The sequence below is a fragment of the Crinia signifera genome, chromosome 3, assembly GCF_055691185.1.
Source record: "Crinia signifera chromosome 3, ASM5569118v1, whole genome shotgun sequence".
Classification (NCBI taxonomy): Eukaryota; Metazoa; Chordata; class Amphibia; order Anura; family Myobatrachidae; genus Crinia; species Crinia signifera.
The window spans coordinates 153,173,744-153,194,276 of NC_139219.1; positions in this window are offsets into that span (position 1 = coordinate 153,173,744).

The following is a 20,533-nucleotide window of genomic DNA, read 5'->3' on the forward strand; positions in this document are numbered from 1 at the left end:
TGTTTTCTTGTATAATACTAACCGTGTTCCCCTCTGTGTTTCTTTTTTCTCCTCATAAATGTCCGGCTTCATATGAGTTAAAATTTAAGTCAGATTGCTACAACTATAAATGCTGCTACAATTATAAATGCTGCTACAGTTATATATGCTGCTATATTGTATTGTGCAATTTTTATTCTGGATTATTATGCCGATTTTTTATTCTGTATAATTATGCCTATTTTATTGTGTAGATTTTATTGTATGTATTTTATGTCTTTTTAAAATATGTATTTTACTAGTAATTACCATTATGCACTTTAGATAGATAGAAATGTATCCTAAAGTCTGAAGCCGGGCTAGGTCTTATATGAGAGGTTGTACCTGAGAATACGTGATTGGACAGGCCCTCCTTAAAAGCACCTCCCGGCCTCCACAGCGGCACATCTTGAAAAAGGATATCCTATAATATCCGAAACGCGTTGATGAACAGACCGCATCCAGCAGCATCAGCGAGTCGGACCTCTCACAGCGGCGGTGCACGGATCCCCTCTGCCGGCGTAGTCTGCAGCACGCCTGTCATCAAGGGAAAAAGCCGCAGAACGTCTGTCCTCGTTACTGACTGCTACTTTGGACCTTTTTTAAACTGCTTTTTATCGTGTGGATCCATGTGGATTTCTTTGTATGAATAAATTTTCGTTTGACCTGCCACCTGGAGTCTACTGGTAAAGAAACCTTTGATATGCACGCGAGATTGAACTTAAATGTAAGTTGATTTCATGTTGGTATTTCTCTCCACTACTTCCCCGCTACCTTGAAGTTGTCATTAAAGAAACCATTACGTGAACACCTGATAGAATTAAATTGTAAGTCCAATTTCTTTCGGCATCAGGAAGGTTTCTGCTGCGGAGACTCATATACTCCATATTCCAGATAAACTTTATTTGGTCTTCCTACAGCGCTAGTCTATTGTTAAATTTCTTTGTGCTTTGTATGTATTTGGGTTTGGGCGTCTACCCACTACAATAGACTAGCAGCTCCCCAGTCCAGCGCTGGGTACACACAAAAATATTTGTCTTTCATCATGAGTCTGACTGGTGGTAGCAGCTTCAGCACTTCTATCAGGTTGCTGATCTCCCACTATTTCCTCCTCCATCATCCTCCAAAAATGTGTTTTTATATTATTTATTACTTTTGTTTTTCTTATTTTACACTGGACACAGCCTGTCACACTGGACACTGCCCCTGGACACTGTCCCTGGACACAGCCCGTTACACTGGACACTGGATATAGGCCGTCGCCCTGGACACAGCCCCTGGACAATGGACACAGCCTCTGGACACAGCTCCTGTACACTGGACACAGGCTGTCACACTGGACACTGGATACAGCCTGTCACCCTGGACACAGCCCCTGGACAATGGACACAGCCTCTGGACACAGCTCCTGTACATTGGATACAGCCGTCACACTGGACACTGGATACAGCCCGTCACACTGGACACAGGCCCTGGACAATGGACACAGCCCCTGGGCACAGCTCCTTTATACTGGACACAGTCATCACACTGGACACTGCCCCTGGAGACAGGCCATCACACTGGACACTGGATACAGCCCGTTACCGTGGACACAGCCCCTGGACAATTGACTCAATGGGCACAGCTCCTGTACACTGGACACAGCCGTCACACTGGATTCAACCCGTCACCCTGGACACAGCCCCTGTATACTGGACTTGTGTACAGTCAGCAGCCCCTGCGTACAGACCCTAATCGAGTGAGCACTGCAGCACCAAACAAAAGCGCACAGCACAGAGCACAGATCAAAACCACCCTCTTCCATCTCCTATAATGGAGTGAAGATGACGGGGCACGCGTGCGTCTTATATAGAATCCAGATCCCACAGCACATTTAACAGCCCTTGCAGTAAAAAAATAAAATAAAAAAAAAAAACACCTTTTTTTTCTTTTCATAAAAAAAAGGGCAGCTCCCCTGGTCTGATACAGGACACATGGGGGCACCCATATAATTATAAGGCTCACATGGGGGCACCCCTTAACTGATATGGGGCACTGGGCACCCCTTGAATTATACGGCACACATGCGGGCACCCCTGGACTGATACGGGACACTGGGCAGCACAGCTGGACTGATATAGCACACTTAACACCCCTTGCAGTTTAAGGGAAAAAACAAAACACCTTTTTTTATTTAAATTAAAGAGTGCCCCCCTTAAATGTCCCCCACAGTAGTCCCATATAACAGCCCCCCTTTAGTAGTAGCCTTAGTAATGCCCCCTTAGTAGCTGTAACCTGAACAGTTTTAAACTTAGTAGTTCCCCTTTAGTAGATGTACAAAAGTTCCTGCATCATTAGTTCCCCCTTAGTAAATGTACCTTTAGATTCCCGACTTTTATAGTTGTCCCCCTTGAGCAGCCCCACTCAGTTTATTCAGCCTCTATTTGGTCCCCCATTAGTTGCCCCTCCTTAGTATATCCCCCCACAGTGTTTTTTGTTCCCATAGGTTTTTCTTCTGTGCAGACAGCACGGCCACATCCATGCTGTCTGACTTCTACATGCAGAATGAAGATGGCGCCGGAGCAGGAACATTTATAGAGATCGAATCCGACGCAGGATGATGATGGCGGGACCTGGTGAACTCCTCGGATCCAGCCTCAGATAAGGTAAGTTTGTGGGGGTTCGGATCTCTAGGATCAGAACCCGCTCATCCCTAGTTTTGACATATGTGAAACACTAGAAAAATATTTATTAGGACTGCAAATTGTATTATTAATAAAAACCAGTAGATGGCAGCAGACTACTTGGTGCACACAGAGCAGTTGCTATAGTTCTTAAAATGTATGTATTATCCATAGTACATCATACAGAGTCTGTAAACAGCAATCAATTCTTATTCAGCAAATAAGCAATACATATTTGTACAGAACAGCTGCCTACAAAAGGAATGCTCCTGAATGGACAAATAACATATGAACATATTTTGCAACCACCATCTGAAATTTTAAGGAAAAGCACATTTTTAGGCACAGCATAGTTACATAGTAAGGTTGAAAAAACATTTAAAACATACAAAGTGACCGAGGACACAGAGATAAATGTTGGAGTTGTATGGATGGAGGGAGGATAGTGGTTGGATGAGTAATTGAGCGTCTTGTGAGTAGGAATGGAGTGTTGAATGTGGTGGTTAATATGGTGGAGGGTAGGAATGGGGATGAAAAGGTGAGGGTGATGGAGTGAATGCATACCTCCCAACTTCTGTCCTGATAAAATAGGGACACTCGCCACGCGAGCGCCCGAAAAGGGGGCGGGCATATGCAAATGAGGGCGCGGCTTATGCTAATTAGCCGCAACCTCATTTTCATACGAGAATAGACGCTGTGCGCATGCGCACAGCGTCTATTCTACTAGATTGGGGTGTCTCCCAACTGCCACCCCCCGCAGCGGGACAATGCCTGCCGCGGGTGGGACAGCGGGACAGGACCCGAAAATCTCTCCAGAACACAGCGGTAACCAGGACTTTTCTATTCTCCTTGATTATTGGTCTTCATATATTGAACTATTTGTTATACAGTATATTTCTGTGTGCTCAAGAACTCTTTATACTTAACTTTCACTGCCAATATTCATATTAAACCTGCTATAATTTACCTTCTATGGCCTGACATCCTTTCAGAGCCAGGAAATCTAGTGTATGATCCCACGCTAGATCAAGCCACCAACCTTCAGATTGCCTACGTCCTCCACTGGCCCACCAGTGTCATTGCCCAGAACACAACAGGTCCCGAGCCTCACACACCAAAAGCCAGCTGGATGTTGGCCTATGTACCTGAAAGGCATAGGCAGATTGCCAATAGACCTTACATGGAAGAATCCTGGTAGGCCAAGGCACATGTCGGCCAGTTTTTTTTTTTAAAGATGTGTCCCTGCCCAGAATAGTGGCCCTTCTTCTCTCTCACACAAACAGACTTTGCCGGTTCACAGAGCAGAGCATCTAATGTTGAAAATACTTATCTAAGGCGGGTGCCAATCTATATCCATTATGTGATCTGTTAAAGGTACAGGAGTAGGTGCTATCTGGGGGTGTAACAATTTCTGGGGTAGGAGGGAGGATATTTGTGGTATTCATCAAGCTGTGTGTTTGATTCATCTCAGTGGGGGAAGTTTGTGTATTATTCTAAATGTGGAGGTTTGTGGTTTGTCACAGTAGCTTAATGGTCCGGGGACCACTAGACTACCAAGCATATTGAAACCATCTGCTTCCACACAGATGTGGTGATGTATTAATCCCGCCTATTTTGGTGTTGGTTCCGCCTACTTTTTTTACTTTGGTGCCACCCAGGTGAGAACTTTTAGTTCCCATTCCACCCCTGCTGAAAGATGAGCTAATTTACAGTAAATATAATTAAATGGGGTGTTAAGCATACATGCTACCCTAATGAATATACGGATGAAGCAGCTTTTATACAGCCCGCAATGACGTAAGTGAATTGCCGCATCAGGGTGCAAATAGTATTATTATTTGCACAATTATGTTAATGTATTTAAGCATTGAGTCATATGGCCAATCAGCCTGGCCACATCTGTAGCAGAGACTGGGTCTTTTTGACAATGGGCTACAATCTTAAATGTTTTTTCTTTTTATCAAAAAGGAACATTTAAGCTAGGTATACATTGTCTGATTGTGTGTACCTAGCTGAATGGTCAAACCACAACAGAAACACAAACAGTATGACATTTTGTCACTAACAGCTGAACAGAATTCCGCTAGAAAGTGTTGAAAGTTTTCTATAATACACTACCCTGCATTTACTGTATCAACATTCTGTACCAAATTACTGTACTTTTCATTCCCCATTAATAACCCAACAGACGTTCAGCAACAAACATGGATAAATATTTACATAGAAAGGTTTCTTTAATTCATAGAGAATTAAATAAATGTATTTACTCAATGTGAATAAATGAATACGATCTTAAAACTGGTGATATGTGAAATCAAATTTGTACACAAACATAAGAGATATAAGATAACAGTATAATACAGGTCGAGTATCCCGTATCCGAATATCCGTTATCCGAATTATTCCGAAATACGGACATTCCAGAAAGTGAAAAAAAATATTTTTTTTGCTAAAAACTCACTGGGGACATATGTAACAGCATCACTGGGGACATGATATGTAACTGGCACTATATATGTGCAAGACAATGATTGCTTGGCATTCAAATTCAGTGCTGAGATAGTACAAACATTTTGTTTCACGTTTTGAAACCTTGTTTTTTGAACAATTAAAATATGTTTGTGTGTATTTTATGTGGTAATAAAATATATTTGTGTGTATATTATGTGTTTATGCAGCATAAATGCAAGATACTTCAAAATACATCATTGAAATATTAAAATATTCCGAAATACGGAATAATCCGTTATCCAAAATTCTCCTGGTCCCGAGCATTTTGGATAAGGGATACTCAACCTGTATTTACAAATGTACAGACAAAATAAACAAAAGTACTTTTCGATAAATGTGAATGATAACAACCACAAAACAATATGGGAAGTCTAAACAGATATTTACAACACTGCACAAAACTCGAAAGAAATTAAATATAATTCTATATTATTTAGTCTAGTTATTTATCTAAGAATATATAACAGACGGAGGGCATATTCATTACCAATTATTTATATAGCGCACACATATTTCACAGTGCTTTACAAAGACAATTTGTACATCAGTCACTGCCCCAGGGTAGCTTATTATCCGTATTCCCTTACCACATGCATTGTACGCAAACACATTCAGGGATGTTGTGAGACAAATAACTGCAAATTCCAAAAGTCCCATGTTTTTCTGACATAATTTTTTTGATAGCGAGCATAATTTTATTCCATAAAATGACAGTGGCATGCAGAAGATGCTGTCGGTGGGCTAAAAAGGGTGGTCAATCTGTTGAAATCAGATCACTTAAAATTTGGCCACTCTACTTAATCCCAGGTATTGTATACCTGTATCTTTGTTTCTGATAAACACAAATCTACAGAGGTGCAAAGAACTGTTGGTGAGAAAATTGTAAGCTCAAGCAGAACGTGATATGGCAACATCTCCTTCTTTCATTTCTCCGGCATCTTACGGAGCAAACTACCTTTTCAAAACACACCCACTATAATGACGGACATGTCTACTGTCACTGTATATGATGCTGTGTTCATTGAAAGAATGGTGGAGGAATATTTATTCAGTGACAGTATCCAATCAGACATGTCAGTTATTATTTACAGTTTCTTATCTAGCATAGCATATACCATTGTGCATTACAATTGGAACAACAGTTATAAAACAAACTGGGTAGTACTAGTAACAGACCGATATAGAGGTAAGTGGACCCTGCTTACAAGCATGTAATACATTGGCAGGAAAAAAATGCATTGTTTCAGTTGGGCCTTGCACAAACTACCTTTATTTTCCTCCAGTGTATCGTCACTCGCCAGTAGCTCGATTTCAAATTTACAGCAGCACCCCTCTCCCACTGGACTGGACTTATGCAGCATTATCACTGGACTGTACTTATGCAGCAGCACCAATGTACTTATGGCAGCACTAGGCAGCAAAGGACACCAGCACTATGCAGCACAGGACCACAGGACTGGACTTATGGCAGCACAACAGCACAGGACACCACCACAGAACAGCCTCAGGTCAGCAGCCCAGATCGCCACCCCACATGATCAACACCATATTTTAGTACCACAGACTCTTCCTCCCAGTTCCCTCTCCAATGCTGGAGTGAAGATGGCTGCGCACCTCCCCGACTTATAAATGCTGTCCAGATCCGATGCGGGATGATGACGTTTTGCCTCATTCTGAACTGGGCGGGAATACCCGAGCAATACTCAGGTCCGGGCTCGGATCAGGGGTCCTCGGAGGCGTCCGGATTCCCAAATTCCGAGCTCGCTCATTCCTAGTTCAAACTAAAATCTAAATTGCATTGTAGAAATAAAGCAGCCAGTATTTACCCTGCAAAGAAACAAAATAAATCACCATTTTTTTTCAGCATATCGCCATGACCCAAACCGCCAGCATTGTGTGGGTTTTAAACCCACCCCAGGACACAGGCAGACAATGTCTGTATTACATCCAGCAATTTGGGGACAGAAATCACTGGAGAATCACCACATTTATTATTAAAGGACACCTGACATCACGATTATAAAAAAAAAAAACTACAGACTGTAATAACAACATCCTAACCTGCACTCAAATGAGTCATTTGCTCTAAAGCAGTGGTCGCCAACCTGTTGCTCGCGAGATATTGGTAGCTTGCAGTAGCGATCCGGGTGGCTCGACCATTCTGCGCCTGTCCCTCCATCGGCCACTGCCCCTTTACCCAGAGACAAACGCTAGAGGTAATATTTCGCCTATAGCGTCTGACGGGGAGTACAGTGCTGCAGTGCTGTGCTCCCCATCAGATGCTAGAGGTGAAATATGACCTCTAGCATCTGTCTCAGGCAAGGGACATTGTGCGATTGATACCTGCTGTCCTCTGCCCGCCCGGGTACCTGATGCGTGCTGTCCGCCAGCAGATTACAAACGTTAAATACATTTTGAGGAACATTTTTTTTAAATGTTTTTAGAATTTAGATAATGAAAAGTGCAAGGTTGGTGAGGGGGACAGAGAGGTACAGGGGGGAAGGGGAATGGAGAGGTGCAGGGGGGACTAAGAAGTGCAAGGGTGATGGGGAACAGAAAGATGCAGTGGGGACAGGGGATGAAGAGGTGTGGGGGGACATAGAGGTGCAGGTTCAGGGAGGACAGAGAGGTGCAGGTTCAGGGGGGACAGAGAGGTGCAGGGTGACAAAAAGGTGCAGGACGTACAGAGAGGTGAAAGAGTAATGGGGGACACAGATATACATGTGTGACTTGTGGACAAAGAGGTGATGGAGGGGTGCAAAGGTGATGAAGAAGTGCAGGAGGAATAGAGAGGTGCAGGGGGGAAAGAGATGTGCAAGGGGGGAGGGGGTTGGAGGAGTGCATGGGGGGACAGAGAGGTGCAGGGTCCAGGGTCCATAGAGACATTTTTCAGCACAATAAATTATTTGATTACACCAGACTCGGGAGTGCCATATATATATATATAAACCTGCAGTTTGGTCCAGTGCTTGGTGGTGTGTTAAAGTCACGTAAGGAACCAGTGGATCTATTTTGATTCATCTTGAATCCTTTTCCCTCATCCTTTTTTTGCATAAAAAGGCACCACCTGGAAATTGATAAATCCACACTACATTATATAGGATATAAGTCCTTATAAGGACTCATCCGCCATATTTGAAGTCAGAATCCTGAAAGCTCTATATACACTTCTGAGCCATTGTTGGATTAAATAACCCCTGAGGAAGTCGCTGGGTCGACGAAACGCGTTGGGTTTCTTTGTTACTGACTGGAATGAATATACAGATGAAAATGATGTTTTATTATAACTTTTAAACCATTTGTATTAAATATTTTTTGTTACAGAAGTAATACTGTATTCCATTATTGGTTTGGTGGTGGACACCTATTCATAGGGCGCACTGGGAAAATTTCTTTGTTATATATATATATATATATATAAATCCAAGATATCCACACACGGTGGTGTAGAAGCAGAGCACTCGCCACAATCACAAATCAGCCTTGTGATAAAAGCAAAGAAGTTTTTAATCCAAACGAGTCAACATCGTTATAAGCAACTGAGAAGTATATAAGCCCCGACGTTTCGGTCCCAATATGGACCTTTATCAAGGAGCCTAGAATATACAGACAATACATCAGATATTTACATAGACTGCATATCTAGCTGAAAATGAAGAACATGCAGAAATACATGAAGGTAAAACATAGTTACGTTTTTCAAATAGAAGTCACATAATCAACGGAGCAGGAACAGCCTGGATATAGACAGGGTCAGCCAGCTGATCTGACTGCCCTCTGGTCCGGCTATTTATACCTTAAGTTAAGGGGTTGCAGCTGCGCAGCGCCACAGACCGGAGTCTGTATAGCGCTATGGGACTTCCGGTAAAACCGGAAGTGCGTCGGCCGGAAGAGGCCTGTGGAACGCAAGGCTGGAACGCACACGCTTCCGGGTTTCCCGGAGCTGTGCGCAATATAAAAGGTATAAACTGTTCTGAAGCACGGAAATTTATAAATCACAAAAACGGCAATCTTGGCTTATAAGTAGCGGGGTAAATAAGGTAATCTAGTCGTGCATACGTTGTAATTAACAAGATATAAGCCGGATCGTTTTAACTATAGAGACCAGTGTGAAGGGACGGGTAGGGAAGTGGTGATTGGGAGTTGGGGACCGCTCAGTGCATCATATTAAAACCCGGAGGGGTGGAGCTACGCACTCCTAGGCTGGAGTGTGATGGACCCGTAGTGACAACTAGGTTTGCTGAGTGTCCACTGTTGTGTGATTGGACTGTGACAAAAATTCCGTGGTGGTGTTTAGGGGGTGTGGTAACCCGATATCAGATGTGCATAGGTTGGGGTATTAAGTGTTAAAGGGGTGGAGCGTTGCAAGAGTGATGTGGATGTTTTGGGGTGAGATAAAGAACAAAAGCAAAGAGAGGCAGAAGAAAGGCAAGGGGGGGGTTGGTGTTGGGGTTGAAGGGGAGGGAAAGGGGAAAAAAAGGGGAGAATGGGGAAAACAGTGTATATATACAGTGGGCAAATAAATATATAGAAGAAAAATATATACAGAAAAAACCAAACAAATGGAGAAAACACAGATATATTAGAGGAATGTAGTACAGAATATGGGTTATCTCAAAAAAATTGAGAGGGGGTTATTTTCATTGAGTCCCTTCGGGGCAAGAGTGTCCAATCTGTAGATCCATCGACTCTCAAGTTTCTTCAAGGCTAGCCCACGGTCACCACCTCGAGGAGGTGGGGGTACCCAGTCTATGATGCGGCAGCGAAGGCTCGAGTTCTGGTGACCTGCCGCTAGGAAGTGGCGAGGAACGGGTAGTTCAGCTTTTTTTGTTTCCAGGGCCGCCCTAATCGAATTGCGGTGATTAGCCATCCTTTCTCGGAATTTTCTTGATGTCATCCCGATGTAGGCAAGGCCACATGGGCAGTGGAGGAGGTAGACAACATGGTCCATTTGACAGTGTAGGCGGTACTTGATCTTGATCTGTCTGCCTGTGTGTGGATGTGGAAATGTCGCGCCGGGGATGAGGCTATTACAGGTGGTGCAACCTGCACAGCGGAAGCAGCCGGGTCGTTTTGAATAGAGCCAAGTAGTATTCGATTCTGTCTGCGGGCTTGTTGTTGGTCGCATGAGGAGTTCCTTTAGGTTAGCACCTTTTTTGTATGCTACCATAGGGGGACCAAAGTTATGCATTTTTAAGTTTTGGTCAGATGCCAGGATAGGCCAGTGTTTTCTTATACTCGTCTGGACCTTGGAGGAAGCATGGTCAAATTTATTGACGAAAACCATTCGCTCTGGTTTTGGGGTCTGAGTCTCCAGTCGGGGGTTGTTCATTTTGTTCCTTGCCTTAGTCAGGCAGCGCTTTAGGGTTGTTTCTGAGTATCCCCGCTGTTTGAAACGGTCGGTCATCTCAACCAGTTGAGTTTCCATAGTGGTATTGGACGTGTTGTTACGCATTACTCGCATAAACTGGGAGATTGGAAGATGCTCTTTAAGCGTTGGTGGGTGTTGGCTGGATGTGAGGAGGAGGGTGTTTCTGTCCGTGGCCTTACGGTACAGGCTGGTCTGAAGTTCTCCATCCTTGATATGGACCGTGATGTCCAGAAAGTTGATTGAGTCCTTTTCAATGAGGTGTGTGAATTTGATTGGATGGTCCTTAGCATTGAGGTGGTTGACCATGTCAGAGAATTCGTCAGGTGAGCCTGCCCAGATCAGAAAGACATCATCTATATATCTTCTGTAGAATTTGATCTTCTCATGGTATTGGGGTAATATGTATCTATGCTCGTAATCAAGCATGTAGGTGCACGCGTAGGAAGGCGCCAGGTTCGATCCCATCGCGGTCCCGGACACCTGAACGTAGTACTTCTTCTGGTACATGAAGTGGTTATGGTAGAGGATGGTTTCGGCCAGTTCCGCCAAGAAGTCAGTTGGAGGTGTTGGTATCGGGCGTGTGTCCAGTCTGGACCTTAGGGCACGGAGGCCGTCCGAATGGGGGATCACAGTATATAAGGAGTTCACATCCATTGTGGCGAGGAGTACGTGTTGAGAGGAGATGTCGACCGTTTTTAATTGGTCAATAAAGTCAGATGTGTCTCTGATGTAGGTGTCACTCGAGGTGACAAGTGGCTGGAGGTAATTATCCACAAAGATAGCCAACGGTTGTAATAGAGACCCTCGGGCCGAGATGATTGGCCTCCCGGGAGGGTGAGAGTGCGACTTATGGACTTTCGGCAAAGTGTATATAATGGGACACACAGGGTAATCTACCGTCAGGTAGTCAAGTGTGTCCTTGGTGATATAGTCGGATGTCAGCCCTTTTAGTAAGATTTTGTCAACGACCCGTTTAAATTCGGGTATGGGGTTATGTGGTACAGGTTTGTAAGTATTACTGTCCTCTAACTGTCGGATCACTTCTGAGTGATAGTCTGACCAGTTTTGGACTACCACACCTCCCCCTTTGTCTGCCGGTCTTATTACTAGGTTAGGGTCCCCTTTCAATTCTTTCAATGCCTCTCGTTCCGTCCTGGTGAGGTTGTCATATCTGGGTTTTGATGGTGCCTGTTGGGCATCCCTTTCTACCAGTCTCGTGAAGGTCTTTATACTGGCGTTGGTGGATAAGGGGTCGAACGTCGAGGGTTTATGGAATTTAGATCTGGGGGTTTCGGATCTGCTGTCAGCAAATTGTTCTTGCAAACGTAATTTGCGTCCAAATTTGTAAATATCAACCGTGGTATCAAAACCGTCATGGGGGTGGGTGGGTACAAAGGAAAGTCCTTTGGACAGTAGGGATGTCATTGCCGGTGTCAATTCGCGATCAGACAGGTTGAAGACTAGTTCTGAACCTGCTTGCGGATCCGTTTGCCTGAGGCGACCGCAGCGAGGGTGTGGGCGCCGCCCCTTCCTCTTGGGGGTTTTCCCGGTTTGACGGAGCTGCTGGGGCCTGCGTCTAAAAAATCAGACTGGGATTCTGATTGTTCGTTTTCTGATGCTGAGGTGGAGGACCCAGTGTTGAACTGATAAGGGTTTCTTTGCCGTCTCTGGCGAAAGGGGCGCTGAGGGCGGGCAGGGCCTGAGTCACCCACCAACCACCTGTAGACAGTATGGTTCTTGTAGTCGGACGTGACAACCGCAAGCTTGTTGCGTTTGAAGGAGATAAGGTCTTGTTTATAGGCTTCAATTTGGGTTTTAATTTTATCAATAAAGTTACTGTTTTTATCGTTTTTTATCGTGGCCAGATGGGCTGTGCTGAATTCGTCTATGTCCAGTTTTACTTTTTTCAGTTCAGCTCCTACCTCCTCGACCACGAGCAACATTAGGTCGAAGGAGCATTTGTTCAGGACCCCACACCAGCGGCTGCAAAATGTGGGGTTCCGTCTGCCGATGGTGGGGACGTTGGCGATCCTAAACCCCCTAGGGATAAATTTTTTCCTATAGTATTCTGATAGAAAATGTCCGTGGAGGGACAGATCCACCTCACGTTTTTTGATTTTTAGGAGTCTTTGGTAGAGGTCGGTGGGTGACTCAGTGGGAAGTGAGTCAAAGTCAGAAAGATCAAATAGGACTTTGTCGGCGTCGTCATCGGTCAAGGAGACTATGCCATGTTCGGCCTGTAAGAGTAAAACGTCATCCAAGAAACCCCCTGTGGCCATACTGGTCAAGGATTGGCGTGAGGGAAGTATGAAAAAACGGGTGAAGAGTACACCCAAACACAAATTTTAACACTGTACACAGAGTTAGGTGGGGGAGGGGAAGAGAAAATACTGGTCAGTATAGTAATGGGCAGTAGTTCAGGATGCTGACTCCTGGTCTAAACGTACCAGGTTTTAAGTGTGGGTGTCAGGTCAGGAGGTCAGAGCCTCATAATCTAGAAAACAGAGAAAGACCGCACTCTCACCCAAATATAGATAGCGGTGGGGTGCCCAGCAAAAGGTACATGCAATCACATGCCCCTTAATACAAATCCAAGATATCCACACACGGTGGTGTAGAAGCAGAGCACTCGCCACAATCACAAATCAGCCTTGTGATAAAAGCAAAGAAGTTTTTAATCCAAACGAGTCAACATCGTTATAAGCAACTGAGAAGTATATAAGCCCCGACGTTTCGGTCCCAACATGGACCTTTATCAAGGAGCCTAGAATATACAGACAATACATCAGATATTTACATAGACTGCATATCTAGCTGAAAATGAAGAACATGCAGAAATACATGAAGGTAAAACATAGTTACGTTTTTCAAATAGAAGTCACATAATCAACGGAGCAGGAACAGCCTGGATATAGACAGGGTCAGCCAGCTGATCTGACTGCCCTCTGGTCCGGCTATTTATACCTTAAGTTAAGGGGTTGCAGCTGCGCAGCGCCACAGACCGGAGTCTGTATAGCGCTATGGGACTTCCGGTAAAACCGGAAGTGCGTCGGCCGGAAGAGGCCTGTGGAACGCAAGGCTGGAACGCACACGCTTCCGGGTTTCCCGGAGCTGTGCGCAATATAAAAGGTATAAACTGTTCTGAAGCACGGAAATTTATAAATCACAAAAACGGCAATCTTGGCTTATAAGTAGCGGGGTAAATAAGGTAATCTAGTCGTGCATACGTTGTAATTAACAAGATATAAGCCGGATCGTTTTAACTATAGAGACCAGTGTGAAGGGACGGGTAGGGAAGTGGTGATTGGGAGTTGGGGACCGCTCAGTGCATCATATTAAAACCCGGAGGGGTGGAGCTACGCACTCCTAGGCTGGAGTGTGATGGACCCGTAGTGACAACTAGGTTTGCTGAGTGTCCACTGTTGTGTGATTGGACTGTGACAAAAATTCCGTGGTGGTGTTTAGGGGGTGTGGTAACCCGATATCAGATGTGCATAGGTTGGGGTATTAAGTGTTAAAGGGGTGGAGCGTTGCAAGAGTGATGTGGATGTTTTGGGGTGAGATAAAGAACAAAAGCAAAGAGAGGCAGAAGAAAGGCAAGGGGGGGGTTGGTGTTGGGGTTGAAGGGGAGGGAAAGGGGAAAAAAAGGGGAGAATGGGGAAAACAGTGTATATATACAGTGGGCAAATAAATATATAGAAGAAAAATATATTCAGAAAAAACCAAACAAATGGAGAAAACACAGATATATTAGAGGAATGTAGTACAGAATATGGGTTATCTCAAAAAAATTGAGAGGGGGTTATTTTCATTGAGTCCCTTCGGGGCAAGAGTGTCCAATCTGTAGATCCATCGACTCTCAAGTTTCTTCAAGGCTAGCCCACGGTCACCACCTCGAGGAGGTGGGGGTACCCAGTCTATGATGCGGCAGCGAAGGCTCGAGTTCTGGTGACCTGCCGCTAGGAAGTGGCGAGGAACGGGTAGTTCAGCTTTTTTTGTTTCCAGGGCCGCCCTAATCGAATTGCGGTGATTAGCCATCCTTTCTCGGAATTTTCTTGATGTCATCCCGATGTAGGCAAGGCCACATGGGCAGTGGAGGAGGTAGACAACATGGTCCATTTGACAGTGTAGGCGGTACTTGATCTTGATCTGTCTGCCTGTGTGTGGATGTGGAAATGTCGCGCCGGGGATGAGGCTATTACAGGTGGTGCAACCTGCACAGCGGAAGCAGCCGGGTCGTTTTGAATAGAGCCAAGTAGTATTCGATTCTGTCTGCGGGCTTGTTGTTGGTCGCATGAGGAGTTCCTTTAGGTTAGCACCTTTTTTGTATGCTACCATAGGGGGACCAAAGTTATGCATTTTTAAGTTTTGGTCAGATGCCAGGATAGGCCAGTGTTTTCTTATACTCGTCTGGACCTTGGAGGAAGCATGGTCAAATTTATTGACGAAAACCATTCGCTCTGGTTTTGGGGTCTGAGTCTCCAGTCGGGGGTTGTTCATTTTGTTCCTTGCCTTAGTCAGGCAGCGCTTTAGGGTTGTTTCTGAGTATCCCCGCTGTTTGAAACGGTCGGTCATCTCAACCAGTTGAGTTTCCATAGTGGTATTGGACGTGTTGTTACGCATTACTCGCATAAACTGGGAGATTGGAAGATGCTCTTTAAGCGTTGGTGGGTGTTGGCTGGATGTGAGGAGGAGGGTGTTTCTGTCCGTGGCCTTACGGTACAGGCTGGTCTGAAGTTCTCCATCCTTGATATGGACCGTGATGTCCAGAAAGTTGATTGAGTCCTTTTCAATGAGGTGTGTGAATTTGATTGGATGGTCCTTAGCATTGAGGTGGTTGACCATGTCAGAGAATTCGTCAGGTGAGCCTGCCCAGATCAGAAAGACATCATCTATATATCTTCTGTAGAATTTGATCTTCTCATGGTATTGGGGTAATATGTATCTATGCTCGTAATCAAGCATGTAGGTGCACGCGTAGGAAGGCGCCAGGTTCGATCCCATCGCGGTCCCGGACACCTGAACGTAGTACTTCTTCTGGTACATGAAGTGGTTATGGTAGAGGATGGTTTCGGCCAGTTCCGCCAAGAAGTCAGTTGGAGGTGTTGGTATCGGGCGTGTGTCCAGTCTGGACCTTAGGGCACGGAGGCCGTCCGAATGGGGGATCACAGTATATAAGGAGTTCACATCCATTGTGGCGAGGAGTACGTGTTGAGAGGAGATGTCGACCGTTTTTAATTGGTCAATAAAGTCAGATGTGTCTCTGATGTAGGTGTCACTCGAGGTGACAAGTGGCTGGAGGTAATTATCCACAAAGATAGCCAACGGTTGTAATAGAGACCCTCGGGCCGAGATGATTGGCCTCCCGGGAGGGTGAGAGTACGACTTATGGACTTTCGGCAAAGTGTATATAATGGGACACACAGGGTAATCTACCGTCAGGTAGTCAAGTGTGTCCTTGGTGATATAGTCGGATGTCAGCCCTTTTAGTAAGATTTTGTCAACGACCCGTTTAAATTCGGGTATGGGGTTATGTGGTACAGGTTTGTAAGTATTACTGTCCTCTAACTGTCGGATCACTTCTGAGTGATAGTCTGACCAGTTTTGGACTACCACACCTCCCCCTTTGTCTGCCGGTCTTATTACTAGGTTAGGGTCCCCTTTCAATTCTTTCAATGCCTCTCGTTCCGTCCTGGTGAGGTTGTCATATCTGGGTTTTGATGGTGCCTGTTGGGCATCCCTTTCTACCAGTCTCGTGAAGGTCTTTATACTGGCGTTGGTGGATAAGGGGTCGAACGTCGAGGGTTTATGGAATTTAGATCTGGGGGTTTCGGATCTGCTGTCAGCAAATTGTTCTTGCAAACGTAATTTGCGTCCAAATTTGTAAATATCAACCGTGGTATCAAAACCGTCATGGGGGTGGGTGGGTACAAAGGAAAGTCCTTTGGACAGTAGGGATGTCATTGCCGGTGTCAATTCGCGATCAGACAGGTTGAAGACTAGTTCTGAACCTGCTTGCGGATCCGTTTGCCTGAGACGACCGCAGCGAGGGTGTGGGCGCCGCCCCTTCCTCTTGGGGGTTTTCCCGGTTTGACGGAGCTGCTGGGGCCTGCGTCTAAAAAATCAGACTGGGATTCTGATTGTTCGTTTTCTGATGCTGAGGTAGAGGACCCAGTGTTGAACTGATAAGGGTTTCTTTGCCGTCTCTGGCGAAAGGGGCGCTGAGGGCGGGCAGGGCCTGAGTCACCCACCAACCACCTGTAGACAGTATGGTTCTTGTAGTCGGACGTGACAACCGCAAGCTTGTTGCGTTTGAAGGAGATAAGGTCTTGTTTATAGGCTTCAATTTGGGTTTTAATTTTATCAATAAAGTTACTGTTTTTATCGTTTTTTATCGTGGCCAGATGGGCTGTGCTGAATTCGTCTATGTCCAGTTTTACTTTTTTCAGTTCAGCTCCTACCTCCTCGACCACGAGCAACATTAGGTCGAAGGAGCATTTGTTCAGGACCCCACACCAGCGGCTGCAAAATGTGGGGTTCCGTCTGCCGATGGTGGGGACGTTGGCGATCCTAAACCCCCTAGGGATAAATTTTTTCCTATAGTATTCTGATAGAAAATGTCCGTGGAGGGACAGATCCACCTCACGTTTTTTGATTTTTAGGAGTCTTTGGTAGAGGTCGGTGGGTGACTCAGTGGGAAGTGAGTCAAAGTCAGAAAGATCAAATAGGACTTTGTCGGCGTCGTCATCGGTCAAGGAGACTATGCCATGTTCGGCCTGTAAGAGTAAAACGTCATCCAAGAAACCCCCTGTGGCCATACTGGTCAAGGATTGGCGTGAGGGAAGTATGAAAAAACGGGTGAAGAGTACACCCAAACACAAATTTTAACACTGTACACAGAGTTAGGTGGGGGAGGGGAAGAGAAAATACTGGTCAGTATAGTAATGGGCAGTAGTTCAGGATGCTGACTCCTGGTCTAAACGTACCAGGTTTTAAGTGTGGGTGTCAGGTCAGGAGGTCAGAGCCTCATAATCTAGAAAACAGAGAAAGACCGCACTCTCACCCAAATATAGACAGCGGTGGGGTGCCCAGCAAAAGGTACATGCAATCACATGCCCCTTAATACAAATCCAAGATATCCACACACGGTGGTGTAGAAGCAGAGCACTCGCCACAAACCCAACTCCCAATCACCACTTCCCTACCCGTCCCTTCACACTGGTCTCTATAGTTAAAACGATCCGGCTTATATCTTGTTAATAACAACGTATGCACGACTAGATTACCTTATTTACCCCGCTACTTATAAGCCAAGATTGCCGTTTTTGTGATTTATAAATTTCCGTGCTTCAGAACAGTTTATACCTTTTATATTGCGCACAGCTCCGGGAAACCCGGAAGCGTGTGCGTTCCAGCCTTGCGTTCCACAGGCCTCTTCCGGCCGACGCACTTCCGGTTTTACCGGAAGTCCCATAGCGCTATACAGACTCCGGTCTGTGGCGCTGCGCAGCTGCAACCCCTTAACTTAAGGTATAAATAGCCGGACCAGAGGGCAGTCAGATCAGCTGGCTGACCCTGTCTATATCCAGGCTGTTCCTGCTCCGTTGATTATGTGACTTCTATTTGAAAAACGTAACTATGTTTTACCTTCATGTATTTCTGCATGTTCTTCATTTTCAGCTAGATATGCAGTCTATGTAAATATCTGATGTATTGTCTGTATATTCTAGGCTCCTTGATAAAGGTCCATGTTGGGACCGAAACGTCGGGGCTTATATACTTCTCAGTTGCTTATAACGATGTTGACTCGTTTGGATTAAAAACTTCTTTGCTTTTATCACAAGGCTGATTTGTGATTGTGGCGAGTGCTCTGCTTCTACACCACCGTGTGTGGATATCTTGGATTTGTATTAAGGGGCATGTGATTGCATGTACCTTTTGCTGGGCACCCCACCGCTATCTATATTTGGGTGAGAGTGCGGTCTTTCTCTGTTTTCTAGATTATGAGGCTCTGACCTCCTGACCTGACACCCACACTTAAAACCTGGTACGTTTAGACCAGGAGTCAGCATCCTGAACTACTGCCCATTACTATACTGACCAGTATTTTCTCTTCCCCTCCCCCACCTAACTCTGTGTACAGTGTTAAAATTTGTGTTTGGGTGTACTCTTCACCCGTTTTTTCATACTTCCCTCACGCCAATCCTTGACCAGTATGGCCACAGGGGGTTTCTTGGATGACGTTTTACTCTTACAGGCCGAACATGGCATAGTCTCCTTGACCGATGACGACGCCGACAAAGTCCTATTTGATCTTTCTGACTTTGACTCACTTCCCACTGAGTCACCCACCGACCTCTACCAAAGACTCCTAAAAATCAAAAAACGTGAGGTGGATCTGTCCCTCCACGGACATTTTCTATCAGAATACTATAGGAAAAAATTTATCCCTAGGGGGTTTAGGATCGCCAACGTCCCCACCATCGGCAGACGGAACCCCACATTTTGCAGCCGCTGGTGTGGGGTCCTGAACAAATGCTCCTTCGACCTAATGTTGCTCGTGGTCGAGGAGGTAGGAGCTGAACTGAAAAAAGTAAAACTGGACATAGACGAATTCAGCACAGCCCATCTGGCCACGATAAAAAACGATAAAAACAGTAACTTTATTGATAAAATTAAAACCCAAATTGAAGCCTATAAACAAGACCTTATCTCCTTCAAACGCAACAAGCTTGCGGTTGTCACGTCCGACTACAAGAACCATACTGTCTACAGGTGGTTGGTGGGTGACTCAGGCCCTGCCCGCCCTCAGCGCCCCTTTCGCCAGAGACGGCAAAGAAACCCTTATCAGTTCAACACTGGGTCCTCCACCTCAGCATCAGAAAACGAACAATCAGAATCCCAGTCTGATTTTTTAGACGCAGGCCCCAGCAGCTCCGTCAAACCGGGAAAACCCCCAAGAGGAAGGGGCGGCGCCCACACCCTCGCTGCGGTCGCCTCAGGCAAACGGATCCGCAAGCAGGTTCAGAACTAGTCTTCAACCTGTCTGATCGCGAATTGACACCGGCAATGACATCCCTACTGTCCAAAGGACTTTCCTTTGTACCCACCCACCCCCATGACGGTTTTGATACCACGGTTGATATTTACAAATTTGGACGCAAATTACGTTTGCAAGAACAATTTGCTGACAGCAGATCCGAAACCCCCAGATCTAAATTCCATAAACCCTCGACGTTCGACCCCTTATCCACCAACGCCAGTATAAAGACCTTCACGAGACTGGTAGAAAGGGATGCCCAACAGGCACCATCAAAACCCAGATATGACAACCTCACCAGGACGGAACGAGAGGCATTGAAAGAATTGAAAGGGGACCCTAACCTAGTAATAAGACCGGCAGACAAAGGGGGAGGTGTGGTAGTCCAAAACTGGTCAGACTATCACTCAGAAGTGATCCGACAGTTAGAGGACAGTAATACTTACAAACCTGTACCACATAACCCCATACCCGAATTTAAACGGGTCGTTGACAAAATCTTACTAAAAGGGCTGACATCCGACTATATCACCAAGGACACACTTGACTACCTGACGGTAGATTACCCTGTGTGTCCCATTATATACACTTTGCCGAAAGTCCATAAGTCGCACTCTCACCCTCCCGGGAGGCCAATCATCTCGGCCCGAGGGTCTCTATTACAACCGTTGGCTATCTTTGTGGATAATTACCTCCAGCCACTTGTCACCTCGAGTGACACCTACATCAGAGACACATCTGACTTTATTGACCAATTAAAAACGGTCGACATCTCCTCTCAACACGTACTCCTCGCCACAATGGATGTGAACTCCTTATATACTGTGATCCCCCATTCGGACGGCCTCCGTGCCCTAAGGTCCAGACTGGACACACGCCCGATACCAACACCTCCAACTGACTTCTTGGCGGAACTGGCCGAAACCA